The following is a 7,035-nucleotide window of genomic DNA, read 5'->3' as shown; positions in this document are numbered from 1 at the left end:
AAGAAAATGTTCATGTTTAAAGTTTATGCATCTTCATGAAAACGATATTTTAAGTACAAGTAATTTTCACTGTTGCATGTGGTTTTATATGTATTATTTGTTATAAAGATTATGGTGTGTTGAGTCTTTAGACTCACTAGGTGTGATGGATGCAGGTTATCATGATAATGCTAATGGAGGTCTTGATGGTTGATCCGACTGCACTGGAGGTGCACATGACCCGAGGACCGACGCTAGTTTCCGCATATATGTTATGATTTATGTTAAAAGATTTTATGACTTTTATCATGATTATGAGTGGTTTTTGAGAGGTTATAGTATGGGCTATACTTTTCAAATGTTATTTTTAGATTTAGAAAAAATGTTAGTTGGTTGTTTATTTTAAAATGATGTCAAAAATATTTTATGAAATTTTATGGTTCGGCCGAAGGCTATGTGAGGTTAAAAAAAATAAAAATAATAATTTCTAGTACGATTTAAGAAAAAGAAAGGCAGACGTTTCATTCAAGGTCAGGTGGGCTCGGCTGGAGGTGTTCTAGGTTGGCTAGGAGTCCTAGATGTACATGGAGTCTTACACACACACGCACACATATTGTGGGTTCGGTTCCAGCAGGTTTTGAGTGAGCTAGGGCTAGGTTCTATGAGTCTTGGTCTATTAGGAGGGTGCCTAGGTGGGATGGCTCAGGTTTGGCTCAAGGTGGCTCAGGCATGGCTCGAGTATTTTGGGAGTTGGCTCGGGTGGTTCGATTAGGTGTCAAAAACGAAAATTTAAGAAGAAAAATTTAATCCATGGGTCCACGGGTGTGGCTCATGACTTGGAAGGGTAGCATAGATAATAAAAATGCTATGTTTAAAATTTGGGATAAAAATAACGAGTTTTGGATTTATCCGGGATTTTATCGCCGCACGAAACGTTAATTAACGAATTAATTGAAACGCCAAGTTTTAAGCTTTATAAAATTATGAAAAATTATATTTAAGCTCAAATAATTATTAAAAGTCTAATTTTTTAATTTGGGAATTTTATATTAAGGTTTCATTCAATTCGGGATTAAAACGCATTAATACGTCACATTTAAAGATTAGTTTAAAAGTCCTCGATTTAAGCCAAATAAAAATATGAGAAAATTCATGTAAACCTAAATAATTATTTGGGACATGTTAGAGTCAATGAAATTAAAAAAATGTCAAAAATGTGAAATTCTATGTCTAGGGGTAAAAAAGTTATTTTACGCTTTGAAATTAGTAAACTTCATGGCAGTGTCCTGAATGATGTTTTATATGCTAATATTATTATTTTCAATGATTATGAATGTTTATGAATTTTTATATGTTAATATGTCAATTTTAAATGTTTATGGATTTTTATGTTAAAATGCTTATTTTAAACGTTTATGATTTAAATGTTTATTTTAAACGTTTATGATGTTAAAATATTTATTTTAAAACGTTTATGGCTTTTATGATTTTTATACGTTAAAAAGTTTATTTTAAATGTTTACGGATTTTATGATTTAACGTAGACATTTAAAAGACATGTTGCATGCTTGGTTTAAAAAGAAAAACGTTATAGACATGTTTAAATTTTATTAAGTGATGAGAATATGAAACGTTGAAGGTCGTGAAGTAATTGTGACTAATACGATGATATGTTGGAGATATCGTGAGGGTTATGGTCTCAGTGGGAGTCCGGCGACCGTGTTTCCTTGGATACGGATATGTAGATGTATACGATGATATGTTAATACATAAGACCAAGGCCCAGTTGACCGGTGAGAGTGTTGTTGATGTCCCTGCCGCACAATACTGTGGTTACATGTAGATGGATCCATCGCCCAACACGTAGACGTAGACGTAGATGAACACGAAAGTCACAATTAACGATCTGAATTCAACGAAAGGAAAAAGAACTCGTATATGTTGATGATAATATGTATATGAATATGTTGAAGATGATATGAAAATATTTTTAAAAGCTCTGCATCACGAAAATGTTTACGAAAAATGTTTATGATTTAAAGTTCATCCATGACATGGAAACGTTATTTTTACGTATAAATATTTTTCACTGTTGCATGTGATTTAATACGTATTATTTGGTATCAAGAATATGACGTGTTGAGTCTTTAGACTCACTAGGTGTGATTGATGCATGTGTGTATGATAATAACGATGAGGGAGGCTTGGATGCCTGATTTGACATGACTGGAGGTGCATATAACCTGAGGACCAGCGCTTCTACTTTTTCGCACTCATGATTTTAATCTTATGATTTACGTTTAAAGATTTTAAGACTTTTTATTTACACTTTTGAGGGGTTTTGAGCGGATGATACTTTTCAAATTTATTGCTTTATAGGTTTGGTAAAATGTTAGACGATTTGACTATTTCTTTGATTTTCAAATACTAGTTGGATTTATTATTTTAAAATAGTGCAAAATATTTTATATAAATATTGGAGTAAATCGGCCAAAGGGTAGAGGTTTTAAAAAAAAAACTTCCTAGTACTTTTCAAGCAATAAAGTTATGGGACATTTCAATAAGAACGTCAGAACTCAAGTCAGATAGTACCCAACCAATCATGTTAAACGCCTAGCAGCATCGCTTACATGATTCCTTAGATATCAAATGATAGTGCCTGCAAGAACCATTCAATTACGGTTAGCGTACAGTACGGTCCCTTCAACTCATATATCCTGACTGTTTCGACAACCATTGGTAAATCGAGAGTTATCAATGAATCGATACTATGTGTCATGTCGTAGTTGCATCGATGGTGTAATATAAGAAACCCCTTTCTTAATTATCACCATACTCTGATCAGATATTTCAAACTACATACACATAGGATATCCATAACCGAAGGTAAGCGGTGAAACCCCGACTACAATGCATCGACTCCTATATGTTTCGAAAAAACACCCAACCTTGCCACCTGATGACCTCATATGAGTCGGTAAACAAGTCAAAGTGCAATGCTAGCATATAGAGTTTCAATGTTTTCCCGGGTCATAAGGACTAATGGTGTAAAACCATAAACTAGGACGTTTCCACTCGATAAGTGAGAACCACTTGGAAAGTCCTTTATTAAAGGCTATTCAGTGCAATCTACAAGGAACACCTATCTGCATGTTTGGGCATCATAATGTCCCCTACCAATGAAACATGGTACTCACATCGCAGACACTAGTCTCAAACTCGATCGGCCTATATCCTTCTTAGCGGCGGCTGAATCGACTAGGAACTGTTTAGAATATACAATATTCCAAATATGAGTTTCATGATATTCATCATATGAGCATCTCATATTCTTTCTACTATTTGTATATTCAAGGACTTTATCTATGCAACTAGCATGGCTATACAGATAAATATGCGCCAAAAGAATAATTTCAAATATTATTAAAATAAAGATTGTTTATAAATAGAGTTTCAACATGAACCCTCGGCCAACACTTGGCTCGACGGGCACCTACTCAGTTAGTAGTTGAATAATCCTAGTAGTGTCCCTCTTGCCTAACAGAGTCAGCCCTTAATGGAAAAAAAAAATGAAAGATCTAAGGATGCCTGGGTCCGGGTATCCTTTTTCCAGTTTTTCACTTTATTCTCGATTGCCAACCCTTTTCACAAACGGAGATAGACGAGAGAAGTTTTGTCAAAATACATAGACCGTGGCATTAGTTCTAGCTCTCCTTTCTTGTTTCATATAGCTTACTAGCTCCGGCAGTAAGGCCCTTCGTTCACTAGTTCCAGCGGATTCTTTCAAAGACTTGCAGCTCCTGTGGCAGAGATCGAAGTAAAAGAAGAAAAGAAAAAGAAAGAGTCCCATCTGTCCCTGAAGACTGTAACCGAACAAAGTAACTTTCCCGAAAAACTTGGTCTCGTTAGTCATTTCATTTCCTCTATTCCCTTAAGGCCCAAAGGGAATGGATTAATTCTTAATGGATTAAGTCTTTCCGGAGGTAGAAATTACGAGAGGAGGTGCAGAATAGTTATCGAAATCCTAGCCTGGGAACACAAGACCTAGCCACTCTATTTAAAGCTTCGCGAGACAGTGCCATCCAAAGTCAAGCTCTAGAAGAAAGGAAATGAGAGAACTGTCAGCAGCCGCATCAGCAGTTCCCGTTGACGGCTTTAACAGAATCTGATAAGAAGAGCTTAACGTAGCTTGACCCTCGGGCTCGGGAAGTACGGTCAGATTCGTAGGACCGAGACTATATAAGCTTAAGCTCATATCGGCTATGCCAACTAATAGGCCAAGAGCGAAGTTCCTCTTTATTTTCCGATTTTTCGGTTAAAAGAAAGGCACAGCATAAAGCCCTTCATACTCTAAAACCATGATAGGTGCCCACGAAGACGATGTTCATTGATCAGCTATTTTCCGGTTGAAAAGGAAAGCATTCAAGACTGATCCGAGAAAAGCCCTCAGGAAATGTCTCCTAGGATACAACATCTCGTTTGTTTGACTATTTCGTTTGTGTGAAGTCCCTGACCTACGAATTTGTTTTTGAATGTTTGTGGGCACAAAGGAAGGAGAATGTTTGTCCAAATGCAAGCCAAAGGGGTGTGCAGCCTGCTTTCATGAAAGAATAGAACAGAAATAGAGATCTCCTGTTGTTTGAGATAGGAATAAATCAACCTTTGGAGTCCTTCTTTTGATAGCTGGTTCTTAGAGTTCTGAGACTCCTCTAGTCGATAGAGAAGGGGACAAAAAGAAGTCCAAATCCTCTTTCTTTGACCGGGAACCCGATTCATGGAAGAGAGAAACTGGCCGGAGCTCTTCTTTTACTGACCAATGGACCATTCTTTCTGAGGGATCACTCCTCCTAATAAGAGAGAAGAGATACGCACGAGAAAGGCATGGGCTCTGCATGGGCCTCCGAAGCGAGGGAAGAGTAGTCTCTCCTAACAAGCCAGAATTAGCAGATCAGCTCAGCCGAAGAGAACGAACCAATCAGCCATGGGAAAGGAAAACTCCGGATCCTGTCTTGTCTCCAAGGACCTCTCGATTGGATATATAAGAATCGCGAGATTGGACCCCCTCGTGACTGATTCCCTATTTGGGTTTGAAAGTAGCGAAATAACATAACGTATTCTTTTTGCCTCCTGTTGTTTGCACCTTAAAGATGTGATGCTAAGGTTTGGAAGCAAAGGTCGAAGGGCCTGTTCTTTGATACGCTTGGAATGACATCTTTATGAAGGATAACAGCTCCTAACCTTTGGAACGATGGATGTTTTCCCAAGGGCGGAAGATCAGCCTACAACAGGCATGCTCGTTGTAAGGGAACGCAAAGGTTCTACGCTTCCTAACCAGCCTACAAACGAAGAAGCAAAGGATGACCGATAAAGAGCTGATGGTGCCGGATTGAGTTCTTTTGTAGTACCTCTAACCAACTGGCTCGAATAGTTTTCCCGTTTTTTGGTTGTTGCGAAGGGAATGTAGTCTCAAAATGAAAGTGTGTATGCCAAGCCTTCTTTTCTCCTCCTTTATCCTGTGCCCCACTGTCAGGCTTCCTTCTCCCTTATTGGAATAAGCTCTCCACGCTACTAGCAAATGAAACTGACATAACATAGACAACTAATATCTTGCTCTAGGCGCTTTCAACTTAAGGCAAGGTGACCCACTAAGAGGAACTTTAGCTCTTAGAAAGTACTTCGAATTGCATGTCTTAAGCATAGTGAAACATCTTTTTTGTTTGATTTCTTTCTCGATGCTTTGAATTGCAATCTTTTGTTTAGTAAAGGAAAGACGAATAGCTTCTGAACTTCGATATTGGAGCAGAAAGTTTTTGAGCTTTTGGGACTAGAGCTTTGCTTTGAAATGATCAATCATGGGTTCTTTCTGGTTAGAGTCTATAAGGACTATCTCCATGTCCTTCCTCATGGTCCCTGGGTGGAAAGAAGGAATTATTTAATGCAAGCGGAGACCAAACAACCATCAAACTATTTTCAACTACCTTAGTTTGGGTGCGTCGCCCAGAGATCCCGATTGAATTTTTTAATGAACTGGTGGAGTGTATCGGTTTTTATTTTGAACTAAGCAATTTTACTTTTTTTTACTTAGTATCCCTAGAGCATACAATGAAAAATATGAAATGTAAAGCCCAACGACAAACCTTCCTCCATTTTCGGAAAGTTGGGGGAATTTCTCTAAAGCCCTTAGCCATGGTTCAAATCATTCCTTGGGATGTTGGTAAGAGATTTTGGTCGGTGGTTCAAGCCCCAATGGCCATTAGTCTCGCAAACGACACAAGAAACCAAAGCATAGCTGCTGTATTTCTGGACAGCAACTTGCTGTGACGGTTCAGTGGCTCGTTCGAGTTCTTGGTTGGCTTTTAGCCCATGGCCTTGGACTGGACAGTGCCTCATCGAGTTAGGAAGGTCATGTTTCTGACCGTTTATGATTCGGATCATTTTTGAGGTCGTACGAGAATTTACGGTGCGATGTGCCAAATTGACTCTCGAAAGAGCGTTTCATGTTTTGGCCTCCATTCACCTAGATTTCGGCCCTCACCATTTTAGGAGCATTATTTGATCATTTTAGACGTATTTTAATCATGACTACATGATGGTTCAGTGTTGGTTCGGGTTGGCTCGGAGTCATGATTTAATACGAAGTCGGTAGGCGTAATTGTCACATTTTTTAAGGTTATTGTATAGTTTGGTCCCATAAATCTATTGCATATTTTTCATGGCATATTTAGGTTGCAGCGAGCCTGGGAGCGATCCAATCCAAGCAGTAAAATGGGTACAGGATATTTAATTCAGTTATTTAATTATATTACGTGCAAAAATACAAATTTTGAGATTTATGCGATATTGCTTGTGGTCACTTTACTATCATGCTTAAGTCCGGTCCCCAGTATCGGCCCGGTCACCAGTTACCGGTCAGTTCAGTTGTTTCACCCAGTACTGTGGCAGTAGTCTGATCAGACGTAAATCCGATCCCCAGTATCGGTCCGGTCACCAGTATCGGTCAGCTCAGTTCAGTTCAGTTCAGGGACCACTTGCGTAGACCATAATCTCACAGAAAAT

This window comes from Primulina huaijiensis, chromosome 11 (genome assembly GCF_012295235.1).
Source record: "Primulina huaijiensis isolate GDHJ02 chromosome 11, ASM1229523v2, whole genome shotgun sequence".
In the NCBI taxonomy this organism is placed as follows: domain Eukaryota; kingdom Viridiplantae; phylum Streptophyta; class Magnoliopsida; order Lamiales; family Gesneriaceae; genus Primulina; species Primulina huaijiensis.
The sequence above is the reverse complement of the archived record's forward strand: the minus strand, read 5'-3'. Positions refer to the sequence as shown.